Source organism: Grampus griseus, assembly GCF_964374135.1.
Source record: "Grampus griseus genome assembly, chromosome: X".
Taxonomy (NCBI): Eukaryota; Metazoa; Chordata; class Mammalia; order Artiodactyla; family Delphinidae; genus Grampus; species Grampus griseus.
The window spans coordinates 116,769,881-116,782,198 of NC_138999.1; positions in this window are offsets into that span (position 1 = coordinate 116,769,881).

The window sequence follows — 12,318 nt, forward strand, 5'->3', positions numbered from 1 at the left end:
GAAGGTTCCCTTTTCTCCACACCCTCCCCAGCATTTATTGTTTGTACATTTTTTGATGATGGCCATTCTGACTGGTGTGAGGTGATACCTCATTGTAGTTTTGATTTGCATTTCTCTAATGATTAGTGATGTTGACCATCCTTTCATGTGTTTGTTGGTAGTCTGTATATGTTCTTTGGAGAAATGCCTATTTAGGTCTTCTGCCCATTTTTGGATTGGGTTGTTTGTTTTCTTGATATTGAGCTGCATGAACTGCTTGTATACTTTGGAGATTAAGTTTGTCAGTTGCTTCATTTGCAAATATTTTCTCCCCTTCTGGGGTTGTCTTTTTGTATTGTTTATGTTTTCCTTTGCTGTGCAAAACCTTTCAGGTTTCATTAGGTCCCACTTGTTAATTTTTGTTTTTATTTCCATTTCTCTAGCAGGTGGGTCAAAAAGGATGTTGCTGTGATTTATGTCATAGACTGTTCTACCTGTTTTTCTGTAGAGTTTTATAGTTTTCTGTAAGAGTTTTATGGCCTTACATTTATGTCTTTAATCCATTTTGAGTTTATTTTTGTGTATGGTGTTAGGGAGTGTTCTAATTTCAGTCTTTTACGTGTAGCTGTCCAGTTATCCAAGCACCACTTTTTGAAGAGGCTGTCTTCTCCATTGTATATTCTTGCCTCCTTTATCAAAAATAAGGTGACCTCTCCTCCTCCTACTCCTCCTCCCCCTCCTCCTCCCCCTCCTGCTCCTCCTCCTCCTCCTGCTCTTCCTCCTGCTCCTCCTTCTCTTCCTCCTCCTCCTTCTCCTCCTCCTCCTTCACCCCCTCCTCCTCCCCCTCCTGCTTCTCCTCCACCTCCTCCTTCTCCTTCTTCTCTTCTTCCTCCTCCTCCTGCTCCTCCTCCCCCTGCTCACCTTTCTCCTCCTCCTCCCCCTCTCCCTCCTGCTCCTCCTCCTCCTTCTCCTCTTCCTCCTCCTCCTTCTCGGGCTCCTCCTCCTGCTTCTCCTCCTGCTCCTCCTCCTCCCCCTCCTGCTCCTCCTCCACCTCCTCCTCCTCCTCCTTCTCTTCCTCCTCCTCCTCCTGCTCCTCCTCCTAATCCACCTCCTCCTCCTCCTCCTGCTCCTCCTCCTCCTTCTGCTCCTCCTCCATCTCCTCCTCCTCCTCCTCCTTCTCCTCCTCCTCCTCCTCCTTCTCCTCCTCCTCCTTCTCCTCCTCCTCCTCCTTCTCCTCCTCCTCCTCCTTCTCCTGCTCCTCCTCCTCCTTCTCCACCTCTTCCTCCATCTCCTCCACCGCCTCCTCCTCCTCCTCCTCCTTCTCCTCCTCCTTCTTCTCCTCCTCCTTCTCCTCCTCCTCCTCCTCCTGCTGTTCCTCCTCCTCCATCTCCTCCTCCTCCTCCTTCTCCTCCTCCTCCTGCTCCTCCTCCAAAAATAAGGTGACCTCTTTTTATATGTGCGTGGGTTTATCTCTGGACTTTCTGTCCTGTTCCATTGACCTGTATTTCTATCTCTGTGCCAGTACCATACTGTCTTGATGACTGTAGCTTTGTAGTATAGTTGAAGTCAGGGAGCCTGATTCCTCCAGCTCCATTTTTCTTTCTCAAGATTGCTTTGGCTATTCGGAATCTTTTGTGTTTCCATACAAATTGTGAAATTTTTTGTTCTAGGTTTATGAAAAATGACATTGGTAGTTTGGTAGGGATTGCATTGAATCTGTAGATTGTTTTGTGTTGTATAGTCATTTTCACAGTGTTGATTCTTCCAGTCCAAGGATGTGGTATTTCTCCATCTGTTTGTATCATCTTTAATTTCTTTCATCAGTGTCTTGTAGTTTTCTGCATACAGGTCTTTGGTCTCCTTAGGTAGCTTTATTCCTAGGTATTTTATTATTTTTGTTGCAGTGGTAAATGGGAGTGTTTCCTTAAATTCTCTTTCAGATTTTTCATCATTAGCATATAGGAATGCAAGAGATTTCTGTGCATTAACGTTGTATCCTGCTACCTTACCAAATTCATTAATTTGCTCTAGTACTTTTCTGGTAGCATCTTTAGGATTCTCTATGTGTAATATCATGTCATCTGCAAACAGTGACAGTTTTACTACTTTTCTGATTTGGATTCCTTTTATTTCTTTTTCTTCTCTGATTGCTGTGGCTGAAGCTTCCAGAGCTATGTTGAATAATAGTGGTGAGAATGGACAACCTTGTCTTGTTCCTGATCTTAGAGGAAATGGTTTCAGTTTTTCACCATTGAGAACGATGTTGGCTGTGGGTTTGTCATATATGGCCTTTATTATGTTGAGGTAGGTTTCCTCTGTGCCCACTTTCTGGAGAGGTTTTATCATAAATGGGTGTTGCATTTTGTCAAAACCTTTTTCTGCATCTATTCAGATGATCATATGGTTTTTATTCTTCAATTTGTTAATATGGTGTATCACATTGTTTGATTTGCGTATATTGAAGAATCCTTGCATCCCTCAGTTAAATCCCACTTGATCATGGTGTATGATCCTTTTAATGTGTTGTTGGTTTCTGTTTGTTAGTGTTTTCTTGAGGATTTTTGCATCTATATTTATCAGTGATATTGGTCTGTAATTTTCTTTTTTTGTAGTATCTGTCTGGTTTTGGTATCAGGGTGATGGTGACCTCATAGAATGAGTTTGGCAGTGTTCCTTCCTCTGCAATTTTTTGGAAGAGTTTGAGAAGGATGGGTGTTAGCTCTTCTCTAAATGTTTGATAGAATTCGTCTGTGAAGCTGTTGGGTCCTGGGCTTTTGTTTGTTGGAAGAATTTTAATCACAGTCTCAACTTCAGTGCTTGTGATTGGTCTGTTTATATTTTCTGTTTCTTCCTGGTTCATCCCCGGAAGGCTGTGCTTTTCTAAGAATTTGTCCATTTCTTCCAGGTTGTCCATTTTATTGGCATAAAGTTGCTTGTAGTTGTCTCGTATGATGCTTTGTGTTTCTGCAGTGTTCATTGTAACTTCTCCTTTTTCATTTCTAATTTTATTGATTTGAGTCCTCTCCCTCTTTTTCTTGATGAGTCTGGCTAAAGGTTTATAAGTTTTGTTTATCTTCTCAAAGAACCAGCTTTTAGTTTTATTGATCTTTCCTATAGTTTTCTTTGTTTCTATTTTATTTATTTATTTCTAATCTTTATGATTTCTTTCCTTATACTAACCTTGTGTTTTGTTTGTTCTTCTTTCTCTAGTTCCTTTAGGTGTAAAGTTAGATTGTTTATTTGAGATTTTTCTTGTTTCTTGAAGTAGGATTTTATTGCTATAAACTTCCCTCTTAGAACTGCTTTTGCTGCATCCTTTAGGTTTTGGATCTTTGTGTTTTTGTCGTCATTTGTCTCTAGGTATTATTTTATTTCCTCTCTGATTTCTTCAGTGTTCACTTGGTTATTTAGTAACATATTGTTTAGCCTCTATGTTTTTGTGTTTTTTACTTTTTTTTCCTTGAAATTGATTTCTAGTCTCATAGTGTTGTGGTTGGAAAAAATGCTTGATATGATTTCAGTTTTCTTAAATTTACCGAGGCTTGATTTGTGACCCAAATGTGATCTATCCTGCAGAATGTTACATGTGCAGTTGATAAGAAAGTGTAATCTGCTGATTTGGATGGAATGTCCTATAAATATCAATTAGATCTATCTAGTCTATTGTGTCATTTAAAGCTTGTGTTTCCTTATTAATTTTCTGTCTGGATGATCTGAAAATTGGTGTAGGTGAGGTGGTAAAGTACCCCACTATTATTATGTTACTGTCGAATTCCTCTCTTATTTATAGCTGTTAGCAGTTGCCTTATGTACTGAGGTGCTCCTATGTTGGGTACTTATATTTATAATTGTTATATGTTCTTCTTGGATTGATCCCTTGATCATTATGTAGTGTCCTTCCTTGTCTCTTGTAACATTCTTTATTTTACAGTCTATTTTATCTGATATGAGTATTGCTACTCCAGCTTTCTTATTTATTTATTTATTTATCCATCCATCCTTGGCTGCATTGGGTCTTCGTTGCTCCATGTGGGCCCTCTCTAGCTGTGGCGAGCAGGGGCCACTCTTCGTTGCGGTGCATGGGCCTCTCACTGCAGTGGCTTCTCCCTTTGTGGAGCATGGGCTCCAGGCATGCGGGCTTCAGGAATTGTGGCGCATGGACCTGATTCTCCACGGCATGGGGGATCCTCCCGGACCAGAGCTCGAATGCGGGTCCCCTGCATCGGCAGGCGGATTCCCAACCACTGCGCCACCAGGGAAGCCCATCCAGCTTTCTTTTTATTCCCATTTGCATGGAATATCTTTTTCCATCCCCTCACTTTAAGTCTTTATGTGTCCCTAGGTCTGAAGTGGGTCTCTTGTAGACAGCATATATATGGGTCTTGTTTTTGTATCCATTCTGCAAGCCTGTGTCTTTTGGTTGGAGCATTTAATCCATTCATGTTTAAGGTAATTATCAATATGTATGTTGTTATTATCACTTTCTTAATTGTTTTTTTTAAGTCCTTTGCCCATATTTTTTAACATCTTTATTGGAGTATAATTGCTTTACAATGGTGTGTTAGTTTCTGCTTTATAACAAAGTGAATCAATTGTTTTGCGTTTGCTTTTGTGGGTCCTTTTCTTCTCTTGTGTTTCCCACTCAGAGAAGTTCCTTTAGCATTTGCTGTAGAGCTGGAACTCAATTCTCTTAGCTTTTGCGTGTCTGTAAAGCTTTTGATTTCTCCATCGAATCTGAATGAGATCCTTGCTGGGTAGACTGATCTTGGTTGTAGGTTTTTCCCTTTCATCACTTTAAATATATTATGCCACTCTCTTCTGGCTTGTAGAGTTTCTAATGAGAAATTAGCTGTTAACGTTATGGGAGTTCCCTTGAATGTTATTTGTCGTTTTTCCCTTGTTACTTTCAATAATTTTTCAATTTGATTACTATGTGTCTCAGTGTGTTTCTCTTTGGGTTTATCCTGCCTGGGACTCTCTGTTCTTCCTGGACTTGGGTGGCTATGTCCTTTCCCATGTTAGGGAAGTTTTTGACTATAATCTCTTCAAATATTTCCTCTGGTCCTTTCTCTCTCTCTTCTCCTTCTGGGACCCCTATAATGCAAATGTTGTTGCGTTTAATGTTGTCCCAGAGGTCTCTTAGGCTGTGTTCATTTCTTTTCATGCTTTTTTCCTTATTCTGTTCTGCAGCAGTGAATTCCACCATTCTATCTTCCAGGTCACTTATCCGTTATTCTGCCTATAGTTATTCTCCTATTGATTCCTTCTAGTGTATTTTTCATTTCAGTTATTGTATTGTTCATCTCTATTTGTTTGTTCTTTAATTCTTCTGGTATTTGTTCTTTAATTCTTCTAAGTCTTTGTTAAACATTTCTTGCATGTTCTCACTCTTTGCCTCCATTCTTTTTCCGACGTCCTGTATCATCTTCAGTATCATTATTGTGAATTGTTTTTCTAGAAGGTTCCCTATCTCCACTTCATTTAGTTGTTTTTCTGGGGTTTTATCTTGTTCCTTCCTCTGGTACATAGCCCTCTGCGTTTTCCTTTTGTCTGTCTTCCTGTGAATGTGGTTTTCGTTCCACAGGCCGTAGGATTTTAGTTTTCTTGCTTCTGCTGTCTGCCCTCTGGTGGACGAGGCTATCTAAGAGGCTTGTGCAAGCTTCCTGCTAAGATTTCTTTCCATGTCTTTGGTAGCTTTAGCTTCCAGTTTTCTCATGTCTGTAAAGTGCTTGAGCAAGTGGGGTGCGGCAGGTGAGGCTTGCAAGCCTCAAGCCCTCCGTAGCGCCACGGGGAGAGGCCCAGTCCACTGCACCAGCACCATTTTCTACACCGACCTGCTGCCACCACCACCGCTGCCTCCACCACTGCAGGCCCCAGACCCCCTCCTTGCTTTTCATCTCTATTTTCTTTTTCCTGCTTTCCTGTTTATTACTCAAACATATTTTTGAACTCCATTTTATTTTATCATTAGTGTTTTTGAGTGTATCTCTTTTTATAGCTTTTTCTTAGTGGTTGCTGTAGATGTTATATTATATATACATATAACATTATATTCTGTTGGTGTTGTTATTTCACCTGTCAGAGTGAAGTACAGGCATACCTTGTAGATATTGTGGATTCAGTTCCAGACCACTGCAATAAAGTGAATGTTGCAATAAAGTAAGACAAACAGAGTTTAGTTTTTTTGGTTTCCTAGTGCACACAAACGTTATGTTTACACTATACTGTATCCTATTAAGTGTGCAATGGCATTATGTGTAAAAAAACAATGTACATGCGTTAAAAATACTTTATAGCTGAAAACTGCTAACCACCATCTGAGCCTTCAGTGAGTCATGATATTTTTGCTGGTGAAGGGTCTTGCCTTGATGTTGACAGCTGCTCACTGATCAGGGTGGTGATTACTGAATGTTGGGTGGCTGTGGCAATTTCTTAAAATAAGACAACCATAAATTTGTCACATTGATTGACTCTTCCTTTCACTTGAACACTTAGAGGCCATTGTAGAGTTATTAATTGGCCTAACTTGAATATTGTTGTGTCTCAGGGAATAGGGAGGCCTGAGGAGAGGGAGAGAGAGAGGGGTATGGCTGGTCAGTGGAGCAGTCAGAACACACACATTTATCAGTTAAGTTCACTGTCTTTTATGGGCATGGTTTTTGGTGCCCCATAACAATGACCGTAGTACCATCAAAGATCACTGATCACAGATCCCCATAGCAGATACAATAATAATGAAAAAGCTTGAAATATTCAAAGAATTTACCAAAACGTGACAAAGGGACACTACATGAACAAATGCTGTTTGGAAAAATGGAGTCAATAGACTTGATCAATGAAGGGTTGCTCACAAACCTTCAATCTGTAAAAAATGCAAACTCTGTGAAGCACAATAAAGCAGTGCGCAATAAAATGAAGTGTGCCTGTATAGAGAGAATATCTCCCTTTATATCTCTTTACCCTGACCTCTTTATAATATAATTTTCTTAATTATTTAATTTACCTATTTAGAATCACATCAGACAGTGCTATAATTTTCTTTCAAACATTAATATAATTTAGAAAATCAGAATGAGATGGAAAAGCTTTTTTTTTTACCCATATTTTTTTTTCCTGTGTTCTTCCTCCTTCCTGATATCCCAAGGTTCCTTATTTATCTTTCCATTCTTGTTATGGGAACTTCCTTTAGCTATTCTATTAAGATTTGCTGGTGAAAAATTCTCTTAGTTTTCCCTTATCTGAAAATGTCTTGATTTCTTCTTTATTTGTGAGGAATGTTTTTGCTGGGAATAGGATTATGGTTTTGCAGTATTTTCTGGACTTGAAAAATATTGTGCCACTTATTTCTGGCCTTCATGGTTTGTGATGAGAAATCTTGTGTCATTTGAATTGTTTTTCTTCTATAGGATAGGTGTCATTTTTCTCTGGCTGCTTTCAAGATTTTTTCTTCGTCTTTAGTTTTGCAGAAGTTTAATTATGATATGTGGTGGCATGGATTTCTTTGGGTTTATTCTTTTTAAAAATTAAAATATAGTTGAAGCACAATATTATGTTAGTTTCAGGTGTTCTACATAGTGATTTGATATTTGTGTACATTATGAAATGATCACCACAAGTCTAGTAACCATCTGTCCCCATACAAAATTATTACAATATTATTGATCATATTCCTTATGCTGTATATTACATCACTATGGCTTATTTATTTTATAACTGGAGGCTTGTACCTCTTAATCTCCTTCACCTACTTTACCCTCCCTCCCTCCTCCCCTCTGACAATCAGCCATTTGTTTTCTGTATCTATGAGTCTGTTTTCATTTTGTTTTGTTTGTTTTGATAGATTCCACATATAAGTGAGATCATGTGGTATTTGTCTTTCTCTGGCTGACTTATTTCACTCAGCATAATATACGTTAGACCCGTCCATATTGTACAATTGGCAAGATTTCATTTTTATATGGCTGAGTAATTTTCTGTCATATATATAAAATACATCACATCTTCTTTATCCATTCATCTATCCGTGGACACCTAAGTTGCTTCCCTATCTTGGCTATTGTAAATAATGCCTCAGTGAACATAGGGGCACACATATCTTTTTGAATTATTGTTTTTGTTTTCATCCAGTAAATACCCAGAAGTGAAATTGCTAGATCATATGGCAGTTCTATTTTTAATTTTTTGTGGAACCTCCATACTGTTTACCATAGTGGCTATATCAATTTACAATCCTACCAGCAGTGCAAGGGGTTCCTTTTTCTCCACATCCTTGCCAACACTTGTTATTTCTTGTCTTTATGATGACAGCCATTCTGACAGGTGTGTGGTGGTATCTTGTGGTTTTAATTTGCATTTCTCTGATGGTTAGTGATGTTGAGAATTTTTTCATGTGTCTGTTGGCTGTCTATGTGTCTTCTTTGGAAAAATGTCTTTTCAGGTCCTCTGCCCACTTTTTAATCAGGTTGTTTATTTTATTTTATTTTTTGAAGTTTAGTTATATGAGTTCTTTGTATACTTTGGATAGTAACCCCTTATCAGATATATCATTTGCAAATATCTTCTCCCATTCAGTAAGTTGCCTTTTCATTTTGTTGATAGTTTGCTTTGCTGTGAAAATTTTTTTAGTTTAATATAGTCCCATTTTCTTATTTTTGCTTTATTTCCCTTGCCTGAGGAGACATAGCTAGAAAGATATTACTAAGACCAGTGTGAAAGAGTGTACTGTCTATGTTTTCTTCTCGGAGTTTTATGGCTTCAGGTCTTACATTTAAGTCTTTAATCCATTTTGAGTTTATTTTTATATATGTGTGGAAAAGTAGTTCAGTTTGATTCTTTTGCATGTAGTTTTTGCTTGTCCAGTTTTGTCAACACCATTTATAAAAGAAGTCTTATTTTTCCCCCATTGTATTTTCTTGTCTCCTTTGTCATAGGTTAACTATATAAGTGTGTGTTTATTTCTGGGCTCTCTATTCTGTCCCACTGATCTATGTGTCTGTTTTTGTGCCTGTACCATTCTATTTTCATTACTGTAGCTTTGTAGTATAGCTTGAAATCAGGGAGCATGATACCTCCAGCTCTGTTCTTCTTTCTCAAGATTGCTTGGCCTACTTGGGGTCTTCTGTGTTTCCATGCAAATTTTAGAATTTTTCTAGTTCTGTGAAAAATGCCATTGGTATTTTGATACAGATTGCACTGAATCTGGATATGTGTATATGATCTTTTTAAGAATATTAATTCTTCCAATCCATGAGCATGGTATGTCTTTCCATTTCTTTGTGTTATCGTCAGTTTCTTTTACCAGTGCCTTATTTATTTATTTATGGCTATATCTGGTCTTCGTTGCAGTATGCGGGATTATTCATTGCAGCGCATGGGCTTCTCTCTAGTTGCGGCACGCGTTTCTCTCTAGTTGTGGAGTGCGAGGCTTCTCTCTAGTTGTGGTGTGTGGGTTTTCTCTCTCTAGTTGTGACGTGCGGGCTCCAGGGCACGTGGGCTCTGTAGTTGTGACATGCGGGCTCCAGGGTGCATGAGCTCTCTAGTTGAGGTGCGCGGGCTCAGTAGATGTGGTGCACGGGCTTAGTTGCCCTGCAGCATGTGGGATCTTAGTTCCCTGACCAGGAATCAAACCTGCGTCCCCTTCATTAGAAGGCAGATTCTTTACCAGTGGACCACCAGGAAAGTCCCTGTGCCTTGTATTTATTTATTTTTTTAACATATATTTTATTTTTTTAACGTTTTCATTGGAGTATAATTGCTTTACAATGGTGTGTTAGTTTCTGCTTTATAACGAAGTGAATCAGTTATAACATACATATATCCCCATATCTCTTCCCCCTTTCGTCTCCCTCCCTCTCACCCTCCCTATCCCACCCTTCTAGCTGGTCACAAAGCACTGAGCTGATCTCCCTGTGCTATGCGGCTGTTTCCCACTAGCTATCTATTTTACGTTTGGTAGTGTATATATGTCCATGCCACTCTCTCACTTTGTCCCAGCTTACCCATCCCGTCCCCCTCCCCGTATCCTCAAGTCCATTCTCTAGTAGGTCTGGGTCTTTATTCCCGTCTTGCCCCTAGGTTCTTCATGACCTTATTATTTTTTTTTTAGATTCCATATATGTATATGTTACCATACAGTGTTTGTTTTTCTCTTTCTGACTTACTTCACTCTGTATGACAGACTCTAGGCCTGTGCCTTATATTTTTGTGAGTACAGATCTTCTACCTCTTTAGTTATATTTATTACTATGTACTTTGTTTTTTTTTGATGCAATTGTTTGTGCTTGTAAATGGGATTGTTTTCTTAATTTCTCTTTCTGATAGTTTGTTATTAGTATATAGAAAGGCAACATATTTCTGTATATTAGTTTTGTATCCTGCAACCTTACTGAATTCATTAATGAGCTCAACTAGTTTTCTGGTGGCATATTTAGGATTTCTATGTATAGTATCATGTCATCTGCAAACAGTAACGGTTTTACTTCTTCCTTTCCAATTTGGATTCACGTTGTTTCTTTTTCTTGTGTTATTACCGTGGCTAGGACTTCCAGTACTATGTTGAATAAAGATGACAAGAGTGGGCATCCTTGTCTTGTTCCTGATCTTAGAGGAAATGCTTTCAGCTTTTCACCCTTCAGTATGATGTTGACTGTAGGTTTGTCATATTTGGTCTTTATTATGTTGAGGTCTGTTCCCTCTATACCCACATTGTTTGGAGTTTTTATCATAAATTGATATTGAATTTTGTCAAAAGCCTTTCTGCATCTATTAAGATGATCATATGATTTTCATTCTTCATTGTGTTAATGTAGTGTATCACATTGATTGATGTGCAGATTTTGAACTATCCTTGCATCCTGGGATAAATCACCGTTGATTATGGTGTATGATCCTTTTAATGTTTTGTTGAATTTACTGTTTTACTGATATTTTGTTGAGAATTTTTGCATCTATGTTCATCATTGCTATTAGCGTATAATTTTCTTTTGTGTGTGTGTGGAGGGGGTCTTTGCCTGATTTTGGTATCAGGGTGATGCTGGCCTGATAGAATGAATTTGGAAGTGTTCCTTCCTCTTCCATTTTTTGGAGTAGTTTGAGAAGTTAGGTGTTAACTGTTCTTTAATATTTTGTAGAATTCACCTGTGATGCAATCTGGTCCTGGACTTTTGTTTGCTGGGAATTTTTAAATTACTGATTCACCTTTATTACTGGTAATCCATCTGTTCATATTTTTTTTCTTCCTGATTTGGTCTTGGGAGATTATGCATTTCTAGGAATTTATCCATTCCTTCTAGGTTGTCAGTTTTATTGGTGCACAATTATTTGGAGTGATCTCTCATGATCCTTTGTATTTTTGTGGTGTTGGTTATAACTCCTCTGATATCATTTCTGATTTTATTTTTTGGACCCTCTCTCTTTTTTTGGTGATTAGTCTGGCTAAAGGTTTATCAATTTTGTTTATCTTTCCAAAGAATTAGCTCTTAGTTTCATTGATCTTTTATATTGTTTTTTAGTCTCTATTACATTTATTTCTACTCTGATCTTTATTATATCTTTCCTTTATTAATTTTGGGTTTTGTTTATTCTTCTTTTTCTAGTTCTTTTAAGTATAAGATTAGATTGTTTATTTGAAAATTTTCTTGTTTCCTGAGGTAGGCTTGCAATCACTATACACTTTCCTTTTAGAACTGTGTTTACTGCATCCCATAGATTTTGTTTTTTGTTTTTTTTGAATTTTATTTTACTTTTTTTTTATACAGCAAGTTCTTGTTAGTTATTTATTTTATACATATTACTTTATATATGTCAATCCCAATCTCCCAATTCATCCCACCACCCGCCCAACCGGCATTCCCCCTTGGTGTCCATACATTTGTTCCCTACATCTGTGTCTCTGTTGCTGCCTTGCAAACCGGTTCATCTGTACCATTTTTCTACATTCCACATATATGCGTTAATATACGATATTTGTTTTTCTCTTTCTGACTTCACTCTGTATGAAAGTCTCTAGGTGCATCCACATCTCTACAAATGACCAAATTTCATTCCTTTTTATGGCTGAGTAATATTCCATTGTATATATGTACCACATCTTCTTTATCCATTTGTCTGTTGATGGACATTTAGGTTGCTTCCGTTACCTAGCTATTGTAAATAGTGCAGCAATGACATCTCATAGATTTTGAATTGTTCTGTGTTTATTTTCATTTGTCTCTAGGTATTTTTTTATTTCTTCTTTGATCTCTCCAGTGACCTAGTGGTTGTTTAGTATCATGTTGTTTATACTCCATTTGTTTGGGGTTTTTTGCAGTTTTTTTTTTCTTTTAGTTAATCTAGTGTTAT